The sequence below is a fragment of the Mastigoproctus giganteus genome, chromosome 1 (genome assembly GCF_048544385.1).
Source record: "Mastigoproctus giganteus isolate SK-2022 chromosome 1, ASM4854438v1, whole genome shotgun sequence".
NCBI lineage: Eukaryota > Metazoa > Arthropoda > Arachnida > Uropygi > Thelyphonidae > Mastigoproctus > Mastigoproctus giganteus.
Genome location: NC_143575.1, coordinates 263,624,599 through 263,647,098, shown reverse-complemented (window position 1 = coordinate 263,647,098; position 22,500 = coordinate 263,624,599). Strand labels below are relative to the sequence as shown.

The 22,500-nt window shown below is 37.9% G+C and overlaps 1 protein-coding gene and 1 pseudogene across 1 annotated transcript in view; both read right to left on the bottom strand.

Moving 5' to 3' along the window:
* The window catches only part of msn (serine/threonine-protein kinase msn), a 555,676-nt gene that overhangs the window by 377,264 nt on the left and 155,912 nt on the right, over positions 1 to 22,500 (bottom strand).
* LOC150091880 (U2 spliceosomal RNA) lies at positions 9,649 to 9,949 on the bottom strand (annotated as a pseudogene).

The following is a 22,500-nucleotide window of genomic DNA, read 5'->3' as shown; positions in this document are numbered from 1 at the left end:
CCTCCAGACTTGTACGCAATATTGAAGGTGTGGCCTGACCATTGCTTTATACAAAGGAATGATGACCTCCTTATTCCTGCTTGCAAAATTCCTGTATATTATTGACAATACCCCATGTCACTTCATATCTGACTGCACAATTATCCCCATGTCTACATAAATTGTTAAAAAGTTATTTAAGAGAAAGTGTCTCTCGGTAGGACCGGTAGTATTTAAGGCTGCCGTAGCCGGGTGGTCAGGTCCAAGATACATAAGTACACGTACTTTGAGAGAAGGTTGGTTGCAGGTGGGGTGATTACTAAATACGGTTCTGTTTCTTATATTCTCTATCTTAGGAATTTCCCTGGCCTTGGGATAGTTCCAGAGTAAAAAGAGAAAATGAAGAATTCAAATATTACATAAAAAAATGTATCAAATAAGTATATCCTGCCACTTTTATATAATTTTTTCTTGGTATCGTCTTAAATTTTACTCGTCTGGAAAGGGGTTCCATTATTTTCATAAAAGACAAATCACTTTTTTATTATTATTTGATCATATTACATTTTTAGGAAAAAATCCATTCGATCTTCAGTTTCTTCAAATCATTCCAGATGGCAAGAAGTACATCGCAAACTTGATGTGCGGATTTAAGGTGGAAAAACTGCTAACTGCAGTGCACATGGAAGTATTTCGGACAACTTGTTTTCAATTCATATGAACGTTTTATGCCCATATTTTTGGAGGAGAGAGGGAGCCTTTGTGGTACACTTCTTTAGAACAACCAGGAAAAGACGTATTCTTAACAGAACACTAAACCAGTCACCAACTTCATAAAAAAAAAAAAGTAAACAAGCTAAAAAAAATAAAATTTTCTGTTTATACTCCGGAACAGCCACACGGTCAAGAGAGTTCACAAGATGGAGAGAAAACACAAGAAACAAAACCGTATTTAGCAGTCACGTAGACTTAAACCACGGCCACTGAAAGCACGTGTATACCCTCAGGCCAGACCACTTGGTTCAGGTACGTTAGCAAATAGTATTAATTCAGGATTCATAACAAGAAAAGCAACGACTTTATGCGCGAACCGAGAACATGTCGTTTCTGCGCATCCGCCACATTGCCCATTCATTCCTCGAATGAGCGCATGACAACAAACTAGTGCTACAGCTACCGTAACCGAGTGGTGAGGCGCCGGGGTGCACTTACAATATACACGTAATTTATAAGGTTCTGGAAAGGTTGAGCAGATGGGCTGAGAGGTGGCAAATGAAGTTTAACATTGACAAATGTAAAGTACTACATATAGGAAACAGCAACTCCAGAGCAACGTATCAACTCTGTGGTACTACACTGACAGTGGTAGAGAATGAAAAGGACCTGGGGGGTAATTGTGCAGGCAGATATGAAGTTCTCTGAGCAGTGCAGACGGGTGCAAGAGTAGCTCATGGTGTCTTGTCAATGATATACAAGAATTTTTCTAGCAGGGATAAGGAGGTGATTATTTCCTTGTATAAGGCAATGGTCAGGCCACACCTTGAGTACTGTATACAGGTCTGGGGGCCTCATTTCAAGAAGGATGTAGAGCTGCTGGAACGAGTACAGAGAAGGGCAACAAGATTAGTGAATGGAACAAAGGGTTGCTCTTACGAAGAAAGGCTTAAGTTTTGCAAATTACAGTGTCTGGAGACCAGGCACCGGCGAGGTGATCTGATAGGTGTATAAAGCCTTGAATGGTTTGAGCATGCTCAATGCTGATGGGATTCTTCATCTTGATCAAAATAATCACCTAAGAGCGTATAAATTCAAGTTGAGGAAAGACAGATGTAGGATAGATGGGCGGAAATTTGCCTTTAGCCAGTGGGTAGTTGGTTGGTGGAACAGAATTCTATCCCTTGTTGTGGAAGTTGATAGCCTAAATAAATTTAAGGCTCAGCTGGACAGGTATTTCGAACGAACGGAGGGGTGAAGTGAAAGTTTTTTTTTTTTTTTGGCTGATGCTGCATAAGTTTGCATTAGTAGAGGCATATGATGCCTCTACTAATGTTAATGCTAATAATATAAAGTACACGTGCACTTACAATATACGGTATATGGATAGCCTGTGATACGTATGAAAATAAATAAATAATAATTGCCGGATTTTTATTTTTTATTGGTCCGATTTTATTGAAACTTGGGAAATCTCTACAAATATCCAAAAAAGTCAAAAATTAAACTTCATTAATATTTAAAATCCATTCACTAACAGGAGAGTTATTACACGCGTACGAACAAAGATATACTAATTACCAGATTGCTACTAGCCGGATTTTAATGAAATCAGAGACAGCTCGACAAATCTTGCTGAAAATATAAAACTTCATAAAAATCTATACATTCTCGTGTTAAAATGCGGACATGACAAAGAAATAATTGCACGATTTCTACTGGTCAAATTTTAATGAAATTTGGGATAGCTCGACAAATCTTTTAAGGCCCAAGTCCTTGAGGCTTTTTTCCGTGCTAACACTGGCCAATTTGGAATTGGACAAACATATTTCACATGCAGGCTGGTTGTGTTTAGATAATTAAGCATTGATTTTTTTTACCAAAACAGTAACATTACATTTGCATTTTCTGTAAGCACCAAAAAAATCGAACTTCCATCTTGTAATATTTTACTTTTACAAAGTTCATAATTTCCATTCGCATCATGACTCAATAAAAATGGTTTAGTGCCCAATCGTGATATACCCCAAGCAAATTATGATAATTCCTAAAGTTATAATTAAGCTCTCGTTATGTTTTGTGATTATTGGTTGCAAGGGACATCCGCATCTTGTGCCGTTGCTAAAAAATATCCTAGATTGAAGAGGCATTTGAGAATTCCTCTAGTCTCAACAGCTGGTCGTTAAATAACTTCTCCTGCTGTTCGCTTGTTCATCCTTTTGTTAGGTTTGGCTACGTACCACTTATTACTCAGCTCAACCGCCAATTTTCATTTGTGTTACTTTTTTAATACATCTTGTTGTCTGTTCGCGTGCAGGAAGTGCAATAATGCATGATACTCCTACCTTTTCATGGTCTGATAACTAGCATTTCCTGCTGAATAAATACATAGACAGTATCATACAATAAAAAGTGGCTCTCCAGTTCAGATATTTAAATCGGATGGCAGGACATGTCAACCACGGCGTCACTTTCACCTTGTGAAATATTTAACTAATCCTTGAAAGGTTGAGGATGTCACTTGAGCCTAGTAAAATATTTATCTGACAGTCGAAAATATGGAGATGTCAGCTTATAAAAAAAAAAAAAAAAAAAGCCTTTATATATAAACATATTATATTTAACTAGATAGGTGTAAGTGCTATCTATAAAAGTTCTGAATAAAATAACAAAAATAATGCATTTATTTATAAAACTTCCAATTATTTACCAATGTTTCCAAATACTTTTTAAGGGTCTAATTTAGTTTTGAATTGAATGGGCCTGTTTTCAGGCCCATTCAATTCCAAAGAGACCAATAAATATACACTGAAAACTAGATGTCGATTCGACTTTTGTACTCGAGTAATGCCCGAAGTACAGTTTTATATACAATATATTTCTATGTATGTGAGAGGGGCTATAGAATCAAAACTGGTCTTAAAAGCTTCCCAGAGACAATGAAACAAATACTGAAAACCTCGTGTTGATCCGACCTCTACTTCTTGAGTAATGCTTGAACAAGAATCGAAATTGATCACAAAACCATTCTAGGGAGTAAGTGAACAAAATTTAAAATTTGGTGTCAATCTTACCTTTCCGTATCAAGTTCATATGCCCAAGCATATGGAATCATGTATTTATGTTACTGTCTGCCATTTCTCATATTGTGGAGTTATACTTCATAACTGGGTTGTCACTCATTGTATCACCAAGGTACCCGCCCACCGATTAGACCAACAAGCCTCGAAACAGCGCCTTCTGTGAGCGCTTGATGGTATCCTTCGCTACCGAGAACAGGTAACAACAGTCTTCCCTACTGGGGAAGCGCTGCCTATTCGAGGGATTTGAGTGAATACTCGAGTGAGTGCGAGTTTGAGGAGTAACTGCCCCTTTCCTCTTTAGATGGCATTTCTTCTCTATTGGCGAAGAGTTACTTATTCGAAGTAGTGCAATATCAGGGCAACTCGTTGTGAAGGCGTTCACAATATGAGATTAATTTTCCACAATATGAGATGTAACAAAAACGATGGTATTTCACTTACTTCGGTGATTTACTACAAACTAAAATGATGCTTTTGCACTAGCCTGTTCATCTATTAGATCAGGAGTTTGTCAATCTTTCTCCTTGTGACATTTTTATTCATCAGAGCTATAAAAATCACGGGTGCCATTCGACCGAAATATAATAGGCAGAAAATATAGAAAACAATACATCTGGCGTGGAACAGAAGAACCAACCTCACGTTAGACAATCTCAGAAAAATCTGACAATCTACATCAGAAACCGTTTGCGATGTCTGATACAGCCAACCAGAAATTTTATGGAAGAAGATTCCTGGATACCATGGTTCGAGTTCAAAAAATTTCAGATGAAATGACTAAGCCTTCTAAAAGACAGATATAAAAAGTTCACGAAAACATGTCCGTTTTGCGATTCAGTAGTTTCGTTTGATGTAATAAAACACATCGTTTTTGCATCAGCAGACCTACAATACTTATCACCCCCCCCCTTTAATATAAATTCCGAGGCATTGTTTAAAAGTTAAATAACATAGGCACTGGGTAACGTTTCAGGCGCATTAACTTATCAAACAGGGTTAGAAACTTATATACCGCTCAAAAATTTTTTTTACCAAAATGCCACCGCGTCAAGGGTAGCCATTAGATGGAATCTATTGTGGAAGTAATTTGGGGGGGGGGGGGAGAAATGATCATTTAAACAGTACGCAAGGGTTTTACATAAAAATTTGATTATACAAAAATCCATACGAGTATTCTAAATCAGTCGAAAGTTTTAAAGAATCAGAGTTGCTTTTCCAAATTTATTATTTCTGTTGCTAGGAAGGACCGGGCGGTATGGAATTAGGTCTTTCAGGTTGTCACAGACATTCTCTCAGTTATGCAAGACAACCTGTACTTGCTACGTGCGAGTCTAAAATGCTGATGGAACTGATATTCCGGTGACACTCAAGTCAAGTCGACCCAATTTCGGCGAAGTTCGGACGGTCAGTGACCCAAATCCTCTGCTTGCACCTTCGCGATGGTGGGACTGTTAGTAATCTTGGGTATAATCTCCATGCACAAGTACATGGTGGGTGACCACCAAGGTGTGAACCAACGTAACCAGGGGTCGAGGTGTGGCACCAACACCACCTGGAGGAATGCCGCCCCTCTTTGTTACCAGGCAGTACTAAGTGGTAGATGACTCTCATCAATCGGTATAATACCACCACTTTGCTTATTGGAGGCTGAAAGTGGTACTTGGAACCCATGTTTAGTCTCTAGAGCTAAGTAGTAGTAGTAGTGGCATGGGATGCAAGAAAGCAAATATATGAGCTAATGCAGCATCAGCCAAAAAAAAAAAAAATCACACCATTCCCTCCAAATGCCTGTCCAGTTCCTCCTTAAATTTATTCAACCTATCAACTTCCACAACGACAGATGGAAGTTTGTTCCAGCAATTAACCACCCGCTGGCTAAAGGCAAATTTCCGCACATCTATTCTACCTCTGTCTTTTCTTAATTTGAATTTATGCCCCCTTAGGTTCGTAATCTGAACAAGTGGAAGGATCCCATCAGAATTCAGCGTGCTCAACCCATTCAAGGCCTTATACACCTCAATCAGATCACCGCGCAGGTGCCTAGTCTCCAGCCACTGCAATTTGCAGAACTTAAGCCTCTCTTGGTAAGAGGATCCCTTCATTCCCCTCACCAATCTAGTTGCCCTTCTCTGTACACGCTCAAGTAAATCTACATCCTTCCTAAAATGAGGCCTCCAGACCTGTACGCAGTACTCAAGGCGTGGCCTGACCATTGCCTTATACCGGTCAACCCTTCCCCATATCTTCCATCATGCAGTATGATTGATGACTTTTGAGGTTATGATGAACAGCGTGGCGAGATCCATTATTCCTTAAATTTCGAGGGTACAGCTCTAAAACGGTGTTCGCAGGCCAGCCGCTAGCTAGTACACCGGATCGAACCTATTGGTAACTCTCCAGGAGGCTTCCGGATCAGCTAGTGTATAATCTTGCTACCTCTACTCTGCCAGATAGTGACTGGAGGGAGTCCGAGTAGTGTGTATGCGGGGGGCATTGTCGAGGCCACGTTAAGTCAAGGATCTGAGTATATTCTTACCATGTGTACGCCATATCCAAAAATTCGATTACTTCACACAGCATGTCCCACTCACTTTTTCTTACTATTGAATACACCATGAATTATCAAACTAATAGAACAAGCTTATCTGCAAAAAGATCTAAACCTCCCAAACACTTCCTAATTCATCTCACAAATATACATGGTCTCAATTCTAATCTCATTTCCACTTGCAGTCTGCCAGGAACCCCATGTACTTTTTCTGACAGAATCTCAGTTATCGTTTGATTCAACTACTGCTCATCTCAGTGCCCAAATTATTCGCTGTATGATTCCTTTCGGCTCAAAGGTGGTACTTGTGCATATGTACGCTCTGATATTCCCTGTAAGAGACTTTGTAATTTGAAATCTCCTCTCTTCGATCTTCTCTGGCTTAAAATCTCTCCATTGTCTCAAATTCATCTGTTGTCTCTACCGTTCTCCCAACTCCACTAATCACTCGGAGCTCTTTGACTCTTTGCAACTTGACTTTCTCCAGTCCAACTTTCCTAACAGTGAGGTAAGTTTCCATGGTGATTTTAATGTTCACAACTCCAGCTGGCTTCCGTTTTCTAGTCACACCGACCCAGCTGATCGAGATGCTGAGGCTTTTGCAATTACTAATGACCTTGCACAGATTGTTCATTTACCTACTAGAATACCGGAAAATCCTAATCATACAGCCAACATGCTTGATCTTTTTCTCACAAACAACCCTTCTAAGTACACAGTCGAAGTGAGAAGATCACAACTTGGTGATTGTCTCTTCTCCAATGGAGCCTTTATCTCAAGGCTATTCCCAACCTTGTATTGTTTGGCTTTACAAGAATGCAAAATGAGATGACCTGCGAGATTTCTTTTCTTTTTCTTGGTCGGATTACTGTTTCAAAACTTCTGATGTCAACGTTTGCTCAGATCGTGTCAGTGAAATTATTCTTGCAGGACTGGAATCCTTTATCCCACACTCCACTTTAAAATCTCGTCCTTTATCTAAACCTTGGTTTTCCAATAAATGTACTAAGGCTGTTCAAGAGAAGAACGTTGCATATCGTAATTGGATTGTTTCTAATTCTTCAGTTTCATTTTCTGCCTACACCAAAGCTCGCAACAATTGTAAAGCAGTTATTAAATCAGTCCAGACTAGAGTTTGAACAGGCTAAGAGTAGAAAACTTGCTTCTTGCCCTAATGGTAAACGAGCATTCTGTTCTCTTGCCAAAGCGATTGGCCGCAACTTTTGCCCATCACTGCTCTCACCTCTGTCCAAACCAGATGGTTCTGTTGTCAGTTGAACCAAGGATAAAGCTGACCTGCTAGCCTCCCATTTTTCTTCCAACTCATGTATTAATGATATTGGTAAAACCCCTCCCACCATTCCCCATTCAATGCCTCATGTGGTCTTCCGTCAAAAGGATGTCAGAAGGATTTTTGACGAATCTTGATGCTAAGAACGCTCAAGGTCCGGATGGCATTTCTCCACTTGTTCTCAAAACCTGTGCCCCTGAACTTACTCCTATTCTTTACCGCCTTTTTTCACTTTCTTATTACAAAGGTATTTTTCCTTCTGCTTGGAAATTTGCTCATATCCAGCCAGTTCCTAAAAAGGGTGACAATTCCCTCCCATCCAATTATCGGCCTGTTGCAATTACTTCTACGCTTTCTAAAGTAATGGAGAAATCAATTAACCGCCAACTCTTAAACTACCTAGAAACCTTCCGTCTGATCAACAATCCCCAGTATGGATTCTGTCTGTGTCGATCCACTGGTGATATTCTGGCTTATGTTACCCATTTATGGACTAACTCAACGGAAAGGTTCGATGAAACAAGTATTTGCTCTTGACATCTCAAAAGCTTTCGATCGTGTTTAGCATAAAGGTCTTCTAAACAAATTTCCATCTTATGGTTTGCCAACTGTTTTTTTGTAATTGGTTATCCAGTTTTCTCTCTGATCACTCACTGAGGGTGAGGGTAGATGGCTCTCTGTCTTCTAACTTCTCCACTGATGCCGGTGACCCTCAAGGTTCAGTTCTTTCCCCCACTCTTTTTTCCATTGACTGGAAATCCTATCCATAGTTTTGCCGATGATAGCACATTGCATTCCACTTTCCATTTTGAGAAACCTTGTCCTGCTCAATCAGCTTCAACTTCTCGAAAATCTGCTACCAATTCCTTAAATGCCGATCTTCAGGTAATTCTCCAGTGGGGCAAAGACAACTTAGCTGATTTCAATCCTTCTAAAACTCAGTCTTGTCTTATATCTCGCAAAAAGGATTCTTCTGCTCATCTTTGGTGACACTCCGATTTCTAGGCAAAATGATATATCTCTTTAGGCGATTACCCTGACTTCTAATCTCTCTTGGCACAAGCACATTACAAATATTGCTTCCTCTGCATCTAAAAAAAAACTTGGTTTTCTCTTTCGCTCTCGGTGTTACTTTTCTTCCAAACAGCTGCTCACTCTGTATAAATCGCAAATCCGCCCTACCATGGAATATTGTTCCCACATCTGGGGTGGTTCCACCAAAACTTCTCTCGGGCTTCTAGATTCCGTTCAGAAGAGGCCAGCTAGATTAATTAATGATTCATCTCTAACAGAGTCTCTCCTCGCTGTCTCATAGACGTACTCTTTCTGCTGCATGCCTCTTCTACAGATATTTTCCATGGGCACTGTTCTTCTGAATTGGCTTCTATAATTCCCGCTCTCTTTCAAAACAGTCCGAACACGTGCCGCCACCAGCCAACATCCATTTACTGTCCAACTTCAAATGCACAGAACCAACTTTTCATCTTCCTCATTTATTCATTCAATTGCCGTTTTCTGGAACAACCTTCCTTCATACGTATTTCCTGAAAATTACAGTCTACATAAGTCCAAGTCCAATATCAACAAATATATTCTTTCGTCTTCTCAACCTCCAACCCAAGCACGGTACTAAGTACTATAGGTTCCAATACCTCTTTTGTTTGAGATTTACATAAAAAAATAAAATAAATAAAAAAAAAATCGTAACTGGCCTGAAACCTCCCCAGAGTTAAAAAAAAAAAAAAAAAAGAAAACTGCTGAAAATATGGTGCCAGCCGGAATTTTCGTTTTACAGTAATATCCAAAAAAATAGCATTCAATTATATAGCCTTTCGTGACAATACTATGGTTCCACCACTTGTTTAGAAATGTCTGGTTTCATTATGGAAAGGATAAGTGGAGGAATTTGCAAAGACCTCTTCAATGGGGACTATTGGTACTATAGACTATTGATAGTAAAGCGGAGGGAGCAGAGTTTTTCCCGTGTGAGTTATTCGGAAAATTTATTCAGAAAAGTTTTACTTTTAAGTTAAATAATTAGAGATGACCCCGGATTTAGTGCAATACCAGGGCAACTCGTGGCAAAGGTAGAGCAAACTCTGAACACTTCGCCTAATTTCAAAAATCATATTAATATCTTAGACCTCAATGAGATCTGTATCAGATATTAAGCTGATAAGAACAAATTAGTTCGGGGAACTCAGTCTCAGGGTATTTATAACCTCCTCTACTTCACACACTGTCTCTACTCGAGACTCTTAAGAACAAAACTTAAGCCGATAAGAACAAACACAGTACTACAATACGTTCTAAGCCAGAAGGCCGAGAAGCGATGCCATGCATTCCATGAGGATATCAATTAAGGGAAATTTAAATAAGCAACCGTATGGCAAGCCTACGGAGGAATTCTAATGGTAAAATTGCTGATTTTAATTCTCGACAGCACACCCACTACTGCTTTCAAAGAAAACTATTCTTCACTCCTCTTTATGAATTTCTCTTAAAAATGCAGTGGCATTATAAATATTAAAAGAAATCATAATATTTTCTTGATTTTGTTTGTTTCAGAAAGCCGGGGAATTCAGCACCAACTAGAGGCAGAAAATTACTATGCTGTGTATGTTTGAGATAGGGATTTCTGATGGATATTCACAAACACGTGTTTTCAGCCATTAGTTTTTCCCTATTTCCCATTTGATATAGAATGAAACTATGCATTTTGTTGATAAATTGTTATTTATTATCGTTTCAGTCTTCGATTAAAAAAAAAAAAAAAGTATTTTTCTATAGTACGTTTTTACATACAGCAGAACGAACTTTGCCTTCACGAGTTGCTAGGTATTGCACTACTTTCAGACATTGCTTTGAAAGTAATTAAATTGACAGATTAACCTTTTTGCCGATGCAATAACATCGCCAAAAGGTTAATCTGCCATTTAACCTTTAAATAAATTCATTTTCATCTTTTAAATAAATGGAAGATTAATCTTTTGCCGATGTCATTTAAAACTAGTTCAATAGCAAAGAAATTCTTTACGAAAGGAACGTTCAAATTTTGCTGAGCATTACAATCATTTAATTAACTGAGCAATTTAAATCCTTCCAGCAGTTAAATCACATATAATTTAATAATTATTTTATTTATGACTGCTATTCTTTAGTCCTATCATCACCCTCAATTACTGTCACTGATTACCTTGATAATCATCAGACACCGTTATTCAGTAGGTATATTTGGAAAAGAGTAGAGGAGAAGCAGATTTCCTTCGTCATTAAAGGAGCTTAAAACGTTCCTCCATGAAAAATGGTCCAACAATTATTCTTAAAACAGTTCAAGACTCATTTGAATCTATTCTATGGTGAATATAATCCGTTTTAAAGGCAAAAAGGGTAGCCCAACACCATATTAGTGCATACATTAACTCGTATCAAGGTGTTTCCATTATTTTGTCCACCTCTATATACATAAATAGAAATGTGCTTTGGATGTTTTAGCATTATTCGATAAGCAAAGATCAAATGGATATTAAAATTAACATACGTTCTGTTGGCAAGCGTTTAAGATCAATCGCGATTTTATGAAAGATTAGGAAACATTTACTGTGTCCCCTCCTTCCCAAAGAAAAGATTTGATAATTTATGGATGACTGCATAGAAAGATTGCACTAATTATTAAGCCACTCTAAAGAGCAAGATATTGCTGTCTAAACCATTGTTTATTCTCCTCCATCATTGGGCACAAGACAGTAAGGATGAGCTTTCTTTGGCATCACAGATATAAACTCTCCATGATGTTGGCAAAATTGCGAATAATGATTCGTCTGAAAATATGATGTTTCCAAACATCAAGTATCCAGCTTTCGTGCTTCCTCACACCACTGCATCCTTTTTTCTAGCATTACCATCAGTAACTAGCTTGGCAGTAGCGGCCCTGCTATAAATTTCTTCTTTATGAAGGTCTAGAACTGTTTTGCTAGAAACCGGATTGCTGAGCCTCAACATTAAGATCTGCAGTTATTTCGAAGGAAGTATTTTTGTTTTCGGAATACAATCCTTTGTCTGGCGGTCTCTTTCAATCAGCTTCGATTTTCTGCCACAATTTGTTTCTTCAATTTTGTTTTTTCCATACTAGACGAATACAGACATTGACTGTTACTTATTTTCAGTTGAGTACTACTACTCAGCCAGCACTGTTTCGAAGCTATTTGAAATTTACTACAAACTTCGATTTGTCAAAAAAAAAAAAAAAAAAAATGCAACTAAAAAATGTAAGGTCATAGTTGGAATTTTACATAGATTGAGGCTTTCTTCCCTGAAATATTATTAGTCCAAGTAGCCTAGATATGACATTGTTCAATAAAGTCCACCTCTGGTGAGATAAAAATGTTATTTGACAAGCGTTTCACAATTTATCAGCGTCGCACTATGATATAGCCTGGAAGCGATAAAATCAGGAGCCAGCTCTTAGGGTTGGCCGAAGAATAGTACCAATAGGACATTTCATGTAATGGGGCAGAGACAAGCTGAATACAGTATTACTGGAAACTTATTTTTAATTATCATTATCGATTAATAATGATCTGCGTAATGCAGCAACAAGGGCAACTTACTGTAAAAGTAGTGAATGATTACGAGAAATTTATGCCATTTACAAAAGGGGAAAAGAAAACTTTATTCTAGACTTGAAGTCTAATATCATCAAATATCAGAATATGAATTTAAAATACTACTTAAACATTTAAAACAGAAGAAAGTAAATATAGCAGTAATAACAGAAACAAAGAAAAAATTAAAAGGTACAAAAGATTGATTCTTATACAATGATATACAGTAGAGTAAAGCAAAGAGGTAGTGGAGGGGTAGCAATATTAATAGATCGGAAATGGAAAACCAAAATACAGTGCTACACATTTATAAATAGAATAATAACAGTAAAATTTACAGTAAATTAGACAGGTTATTTATGCACAATTGGAATTTATGCTGCAGAAGATGAAAAAGAGGAAGAAACTGATGAATTTTATTTAGAGTTACAAAAAGAACTAGATAAGAATATAAAAAAGGACCATGTAGTTATTTTGGGAGATTATAATGCTCGGGTAAGGAATAAGTCAATAAAAAATATTATGGGATGTTATGGAGAAAATAAAGTAAATGGAAATGGATATAAATTAAGAGATTTTGCAACATTTAATAATTTAAAGATAACAAATACATTTTTTAGAAAACGTGATATACATAAATATACATGGTCGGAAAGAGGTACACAATCAATAATATACTATGTAATAGTAAATCAAAAATTACAAAACAATGTTGAGATACTAGTGTGCTTAGAGGATATGATATTAATTCAGGTCATTTTTTAGTGGCTTCAAAAATAGAGTTATGGGCTAAATGGAAGAAGAGAAAAGCTATTAAACAGGGGAAGGAGGAGTTGGGCTATAAAGTATATCTACTTCAAGAAGAAAGTATACAAAATTTATATGAAAAAGATTAAAGACTAAATAAGAAAAACATCGGAAAGAGAACAAATAGAAGAAGAATGGAATAATATACGAAATATAATTCAAAAGATAGCAAAAGAGACACTAGGACAATTCAGGAAAACTATAAGAAAGGAGGGGGGGGTGTAAAGATAAAGCAGTACAAGATAAACAAGATAAATATCTTAAATATATACAAAACAGGACAAGTGAGAATGAAGAAATATATAAACAAGAACGCAATAAAACTAAAGAAATAATACGGAAGGCTAAAGCAGAGTCATGGGATAGATTTATAAGCACAATAGAACATGATGTTCATGGAAGACAAAATTTGGCATATAAAATGATGAAACACTTGAATAGCACAGAGAAAGACACTTCAAGAATAAATATAATAAAGGAAGAACAATGGAAAAAACATTATGAAGAATTGTGGAAAGACCCAACATATCAAACAGAAGAGATACAGTTAGACCCAGTTAGTGACATAGATCCGATAACGAAGGAAGAATTGGAAAAGACATTGAAAGCTACAAAAAATAGGAAAGCAGTAGGAATGGATGGTATAAATGCAGAACTGATCAGGTTTGGAGGAAGTTTTTTAAAAGACAGGATACTAAATTTATTTAATAAATGTTGGGAACAATATAAAATACCAGAAGATAGCAAAAATTATTTTAATATTTAAGAAAGGAAATAGAAATGATACAAAGAATTAGAGGGATTAGCATACTAAATACAGTATATAAAATGTATAGCAAAATAATAAATAATAGAATTAAAATTATCTCTGATGAAATATTAATAGAAGAATAGCAGGATTCAGAAAGGGAAGATCATGTACAGATAATATATTTATATTGAAACAAATAATACAAAAACGAAAAGAGTTTAATTTAGAAACGCATTTAGCATTTATAGATTATGAAAAAGCATTTGATCGAGTAAACAGACGAAAACTATGGGACATATTGAGTAATAAAGGATACCCAAAGCATCTTACAAAAATAATACAGAGTTTATATCAAGGAATAAAAATAGTAACAGATACAGGTAATAAATTTACAGAAGAAAGCATAATAAATCAAGAAGTTAGACAGTGATGTAGCTTATCACCAACGCTGTTTAACTATATTAGTATTAGTATTAGTAACGGCCGTATGGTGCAAGAAAGCCTATGGCTTATGCTGCACCAGCCAAAAATAAAAAAAAAAAAAAAAAATCCGAACAAAACAATGATAAAAACAAAAATTAAATAAATAAATAATAATAATTAATAAATAAATAAAAATAATAAAATGAAATAAAAATAAATAAAAAGGAAATTAAACCTATCATCCTATGCGCTTCCCTTACCCGAAAGTACTATCCAGATGACCTTTGAATTTCCCCAAACTGTCGGCCTCTACCACCCATGAAGGCAACTTATTCCAGTAATTTATAACTCGCTGGCTAAAATAAAACTTCCTGCAGTCCAATCTAAACATTTCCCCCCGTAACTTGAATTTATGTCCCCTAGTTCTAGCATCATTTATAATCTTGAAAATTTTGTCCTCATTCATTTTACTGATGCCTCTCAGAGCCTTAAACACCTCAATCAAATCTCCTCTAAGGTGTCTAGTTTCCAAACTCTGCAACCCACATATTCGAAGTCTTTCTTCATAAGGACGCCCTTTTGCCGATCTCACCAGGCGAGTTACCCTTCTTTGCACCCTTTCAAGAAGCTCGATGTCTTTCTTTAGGTGCGGTCTCCATACTTGAACACAGTATTCCAAGTGTGGTCTAACATAAGCCTTATATAATGGGATTATCACGTCCCTATCTCTACTTGCAAAAGTTCGATAGATCATCGATAGGACACCATGGGCCTTCCTTGCAACCTGTTTACAATGCTCAGAGAATTTCATGTCTGACCGTATCGTAACACCCAAGTCCCTTTCCTCCAGTACTGGGTTTAGTTGAACTCCACCAAGTGAATAAATTATTTTAGGATTACTGTTTCCCAGGTGTAATACCTTACACTTTGTTGGATTAAAGCACAGCTGCCATTTTTCTGACCATTCTTGAAGTCTATCTAGGTCTCTCTGAAGAAGCTCAGCTTGATAGTGATCATTAACTACTCTACCAATTTTAACATCATCTGCAAATTTAGACATCACGCCCTCTATCCCTTCATCAATGTCGTTTATGAAAATTAAAAACAACAGTGGTCCTAATACTGATCCTTGGGGAACCCCACTTCTTACATCAACCCAATCTGAGGAATAGCCATTTATCACAACCCTCTGCCTCCTGCCCTGAAGCCATCCTTCTATCCATCTAAGGATTTTCCCAGTGATCCCAACCTGTTCCAGCTTATAAAGCAACCGCTCATGTGGGACTGAGTCAAAAGCTTTGCTGAAATCTAAATAAACAATGTCGAAGTTATTCCCTAAATCCAGCTCTTGAGTGACCCTTTCGAAATAGCGAACTAGATTTGTTAAACATGATTTTCCCTTTACAAAACCATGCTGAGTATCCTTGAGAATTTCAATTCGATCCAAATGATCCTGAATTCCACCCTTGATCATTGCCTCCATGATTTTCCCTACTACTGAAGTCAGACTGACAGGTCGATAATTTCCCACTTCACTTTTAGAGCCACCCTTATGTATGGGAGATACATTTGCACTTTTCCAATCCAAGGGAATCTCCCCCGAGTCTAGTGATGCTCGCATAACCAGCCTCAGTGGTTCAATGCACTCGCTTGCCGCCTCTCTCAAGATTATAGGGTATATTCCATCAACTCCAGGAGCCTTACAGGTCTGTAGGCTTGAAAGTTTTTTCATTAAATAATCTTGCGAAATTTCAATATCATTAATTACATATTTTTTTAACTTCGCTCCCACAATTTCCCATTGCCACAAAAGGCTTTTCATTTGTAAATATCGATGCAAAATAACTGTTGAGTTCATCTGCAACGGCAGCTGGTGTATTTATTACTATCCCCTTTCCCTTACGTAAAGGTCCGATCTGGTTTGTCCTGCTCTTCTTGGCATTTATATATGTGAAGAATTCTTGCCATTTACATATCATATCGAGGATATGATATGTAAATGGCAAGAAGAAATTAACACAGGTATATATTTAAATACAAAGAATAGGATTAATACACTGCTATTTGCAGATGATCAAGTAATTATTCAAGATAGTGAAGCTAATTTACAAAGAGCAGTATTTAAATTAAACAAAATAACGGAAGAATATAAAGTTAAAATATCAACGATGAAAACTAGAACAATGGCTTTTAAAGGGAAAAATACGGCGAGGACAAAAATAGTTATAGACAATAAAATATTAGAACAAGCAAAACATTTTAAATATCTAGTATGTGATATAACATATGTCGAAGAAGATATGAACCAGAAATTCGCAAAATTTCGAAATATATATGGAACAATAAAAAGGACTCTGGCTAAGAAAACAAGGAAAGAAACAATTGAAATATTACAAAGTAATGGCAATACCAACACTTCTTTATTGTTCTGAAACATGGATAACGAAACAAAGAGACATTAACAGAATAGATGCTGCAGAAATGAAATTGTTAGGATATGTTAAAGGATGTACAAAATTAGAAAAAAAATACCAAATATTAGAAAAGAACTAAAGATTTACTCAATTAATGGAAAAAATTATAGAATACAGACAAAGATGGAAAGAACATGTAGAAAGAATGGAACACAGATTCCCTAAATTCGCTTATAGATATAGGGCAAAAGGAAAAAAGACAGAGGAAGACCAAAGAAAAGATGGGCAGACCTCTTCTAGATCGGAACATGCGGATCGCCTAATCCATGAAGGAAGATAAGATAATAAAATAGACTTGAACTTCTGTAGACTATAATTTTCAGGAAATACGTATGAAGGAAGGTTATTCCAGAAAGTAAAAAAAAAAAAGTAAAGTGCAGCCAATATCAGCCCATTGCAGGATGGAAGCCTCCTCAACAATTCATGCTGAGGGAATGGAACATAATCTGCCACGCTGGTCCAGTGCGGGTTGACAGATCGACCGTATTCAGCAGTCAGGGGCTTGAACCCCGGTCTATTCAAAAAGCGTGTGCTGCTGCTGCCCTCCCGCTCCTAACCACTCGGCTACGGAGGCCGTTGAAACGGCAGTAGAATAAATAAACCAGGATGATGAAAAGTTGGTTCTGTGAATTTGAAGATAAACAGGATGTTGGCTGGTGGCATTGCGTGTTATAAATTAACCTAACTAACCTCTTCTGAATGGAATCTAGAAGCCTGAGAGAGGTTTTCGGGGCACAGAGAGAGAGAGAGAGAGAGAGAGAGAGAGAGAGAGAGAGAGAGAGAGAGAGAGAGAGAGATATTAGAAATCAGGGTAATCCCCAAAACAGAATATATCTGGCCTAGAAATCAGAGTGAGTGTCACCAAAGACAAGGATAGGAGCAGAAGAATCCTTTTTGCGAGATATAAGACAAGACTGAGTTTTTGAAGGATTCAAATCAACTAAGTTGTCTTTGCCCCACTGGAAAATTACCTGGAGATCGGCATTTAAGGAATTGGTAGCGGATATTCGAGAAGTTGAAGCTGATTGAGCAAGGCAAGGTTTCCCAAAATGGGAAGTGGAATGCAATGTGCTATCACCGGAAAAACTATGGATAGGATTTTCCAGTCAATGGAAGAGGGTCATTAATATACAAGAGGAAAAGAGCAGGGGAAAGAACTGAACCTTGGGGAACATCAGCATTAGTGGAGAAATTAGAAGACAGAAAGCCATCTACCATCACCCTCAAGTGAGCGGTCAGTGAGAAACTGGATAACCAATTACAAAAAACTGTTGGCAAACCATAAAGATGGAATCTTGTTTAGAAGACCTTTAGGCCAAACACGATCGAAAGCTTTGGTGGTTAATTGATTTCTCCATCACTTTAGAAAGAACAGAAGTAATTACAATGGGACGATAACTGGATGAGCGGGATCTGTCACCCTTCTGGCTGGATATGAGCAAATTTGCAAGCAGAAGGAAAAACACCTTTGGAATAAAAAAGTGAAAAAAGACGGCAAAGAACATTAGTAAGTTCAGGAGCACAGGTTTTGAGAACAAGTGGAGAAATACCATCAGGACCTGGAGCTTTCTGAGCATCAGTTTCGTCAAAATTCTTCTGACATCCTTTTCAAGGAAGACCACAGGAAGCATTGAATGGAGCGTGTTGGGTATGATAGGTGTTTTACAAAGATCATTAATCCATGAGTTGGAAGAAAAATGGGATGCTAGCAGGTGAGTTTATCCTTGGCTGTAGTGACAACAGAACTATTTGGTTTTGACAGAGGTGGGAGCAGAGATGGGCAAAAGTTGCAGCCAATAGCTTTGGCAAGAGAACAGAATGCACGGCTACCACATTAGGGCAAGAAGCAAGTTTTCTACTCTTAGCCTGTTCAAAATCTAGTTTAGACTGATTAATAACTCTTGCACAATTGTTCCGAACTTGGTTGTACGCAGAAAATGAAACTGAAAAATTGGAAACAAGCCAATTACAATATACAACGTTCTTCTCTTGAACAGCCTTAGCACATTTATTGGAAAACCAAGTTTTAGATAAAGGAAGGGATTTTAAAGTGGAGTGTGGGATAAACGATTCCATTCCTACAAGAATAATTTCACTGACATGATCATAGCAAATGTTGACATCAGAAGTTTTGAAACAGCAATCCGCCCAAGAAAAAGAACAGAAATCTCGCAGGTCATCCCATGTTGCATTCTTGTAATGCCAAACAATACAAAGTTGGGAATAGTCATGTGATAAAGGCTCCACTGGAGAAGAGACAATCACCAAGTTGTGATCTGAGGTTCCTAAAGAACAACTCACATCGACCGTGTACTTAGAAGGGTTGATTGTGAGAAAAAGATCAAGCGTGTTGGCTGTATGGTTAGGATTGTCCGGTATTTTGGTAGGAAAATGAACAATCTGTACGAAGTCATTAATAATTGCAAAAGCGTCAGCATCTCGACCATCTGGGTGGTGTGCCTAAAAAACGCAAGGCAGCTGGATTTATGAACATTAAAATCGCCAAGGAAAATTACCTCACTGTTAGGAAAGTTGGACTGGAGAAAGTCAAGTTGCAAAGAGAGGAAGTCAAAGCGCTCCAAGTGATTAGTGGAGTTGGGAGAATGGTAGTGACAACAGATGAATCAATTGACAGATGAATTTGACCAAATGAGGTAGAGAGATTTTAAGCCACAAAAGATGGAAAAGAGGAGATTCCAAATTACCAAGTCTCTGACAGGGAATATCGGAACGGACATATGCACAAGTATCACCTTTGAGGCGAAAGGAATCATACAGCGAATAATTTGGGCAACTGAGATGAGCAGTAGTTGAATCAACCGATAACCGAGATTCTGTTAGAAAAAGTACATAGGATTTGGCGGACAGCAAGTGGAAATGGACGTCGTTGAGATTAGAACTGGGACCATGTATATTTGTGAAATGAACTAGGAAGTGTTTGGGAGGCATGCTGTATGAAGTAATGAAATTTTTGGATATGGCGTACATATGGTAAGAATATACCCAGATCCTTGACACAACGTGATCTCCACACAATGCCCCCCCCCCCGCATACACACTACTCGGAATCACTCCAGTCACTATCTGACAGAGTAAAGGTAGCAAGATTATACACTAGCTGATCCGCAAAGACTCCTAGAGAGTTACCAATAAGTTCGGTCCGGTGTACTAACTAGTGGCGAGCCTGTGAACACCGTTTTAGAGCTGTACCCTCGAAATGTAAGAAAAATTGGATCTCGCCATGATGTCCATCATAACCTCAAATGTCATCAGTCACACTGCATGATGGAAGAAATGGGGAAGGGTTGACTGAACTTAGCTCTAGAGACTAAACATGGATTCCACCACTTCAAGCCTCCAATAAGTAAAGTGGTGGTATTACACTGGTTGATGAGCGTCATCTACCACTTAGTATTGCCTGGTAACCCAGAGGGGCGGCATTCCTCAGTGTGGTGTGTGCCCACACCCCGACCCCTGCTTACGTTGGTTCACATCTGGGTGGTCACCCACAGTGTGCTTGTGCATGGATGTTATACCCATGATTACTAACATTTCCACCATAGTGAAGGTGCAAGCTGCAACAGAGGTGAGAGTGCAATCTGTGAAGGTGCAAGCTGTGCAAGATTTGGCTGTCACGGACCGTCCGGACTTCATCGAAATTGGGTCCACTTGACTCGAGTGTCATCCGAATATCAGTTCCATCAGCGTTTTAGACTCCTAGGTAGCAAGTACAGCTTGTCTGTGATATCTGATAGAATGTCTTCGACAACCTCAAAGACCGACTGCGGGGGAAAGAGAGCAGTTGCTCCCACCGTCTGCTGGCTGTAAGGGGCGGGGTATTGTTTTTTTTTACAGCAAAAATACAGCGGCGTCTGTTTAAAGAAAAGCCCTTCCCCTTAATTTATGTACCTGCTTAATATGCACAAAACGGTCGCGAAAAATTTCCCTTAAGCTTATTTAAATGGATAGGCTTTTACCCATTTAAAATGCTCCCAAATAAAACCATTTTCAGCCTCATAAGTCAATTTTGGTCTTAACGAATAGTGACGTTCCCAGAATGCCTTTATCAGTTCGTACACCGTTCGTGATGTGTTCCTACATACATAGCAATGTAAGAAGACAATGGCAACTGCTCCGTTTTAAGATCACGCTTCAATTATTTAAATATCATTTCCTTTCTCACACCCGGAATATTGTACTGTTTCTCAATAAGAACTGCATTTTGTACTGCATCAACTTAAAGAGGTGAAACTATAAATTCTAGGCCTCTAAGCTAGATTACCGTATATGATTTTTAACAACCACAAAAACCAACCGATATAGCCGTTAATCTCCCCCCCCCCCCAAAAAAAAGTGTGGCGAACCTGGCGGTATGGCAGTTTCGTTACTTTTTTTTGGGGGGGGGGGGGTAGTTGTTGGCGCATAGGCTTCTGTGGCCATAATGCACCTCCCAAGGTTTTTGCAGTACTCTGATCCAAGCCCTAGGTGGGAATCGAACCCGCGACCTTTGGGTTGCCAGGCAGGCATTTTACCCACCCGGCTAGCCCGGTCGGCAAGTTTCGTTACTGAGTTGAAATAATCATCACTCTCCTAATGAAAGAGAAGACGTAATTTAGGCTATAACCATCGACTTAATATTAAAAAAAAGGGGGGGGGGGGGAATCAAGGAATAGACCATACATACTGCGCTGTATATTGCGTGTGTTCTGCGATCGATTTGCTCATTGCTAGACGAAGAATCTGAGCTTCCAGGAGAGAGAGAGAGAGAGAGAGAGAGAGAGAAAGAGAGAGAGAGAGAGAGAGAAACATGCTGAGACCAACTCAGCGACGTTATGAAAGAGGTGCATAAAAATTCCTCACGTCATCGACGGGATTTGAACCCAGGTCTTTCCCAAGCGATGTGGAGAGCACAGCGATGCTACCAATTGTGCTACGCAACTGTGAAACAGAACGAGTAACATATGCACCAGTTACATTAGTGCGTTTTTTTTTTTTTTTTTTTTGCTTAAATCAAATAATGACAACTCAACCGATACAGCAAATCCCGCACTCTAAAATCTAGCACGGTTTACACACAAAAAAAATAATAATAAATAAATAAATAAATAATATATATATATATAAAATCAGGAAATGTTAAGACAGCAATCCAACTCATATCAACGATCGCATGTCTCAATGCAAAACAAAAACAATAAAAAAAAAAAAAAAAAAAATCAAAAAAAAAAAACATTTCTTTATAAGGGGCTTAGAGAACTATTTTGTCATTCAATGTCTTTTCGGCTAGCTATCAGGATTTATTAAACTGCACAGATAATGAGATGGTCTTAATTCTCACAAAAAAAAAAAAACTTGGCTTTGCGGATGAGTTGCCCTGATATTTCACTCTTTTCAAACAGATGGGCTCGCCAAAAAAATTAATAGGCTATCTATTTAAAATAAAAGATGAGCCTGCTATGACAGCCTGTTTAAGGACCAACTGGTCTCTCATCAGTGAGGTTTCTACTGACAGCACGCAAGGCAAAAGTTGTAAAGCAGTTGTTCCATTATTCCTGTATACGAAATCAGTTTTTAAAGTTGTAATACAGATAAAGCTATCCGTTGAAACATGGCATCCCATTATAATTGGCAAGTTTGGTCTTAATTCCCAGAGCGGAACAATGTATTATCCATGGAGTTTAAATCCTAGTGGCCTCCAAAACAGATGAAAGGACAAAAGAGTCATTAGAAATGTTCACAGACGTAAAATAAGTCAACTATTTGTGCTTAATATTTATTGAAATATGCTCCACTAAAACTACTTAGTCACTATATATATAGAGTGAC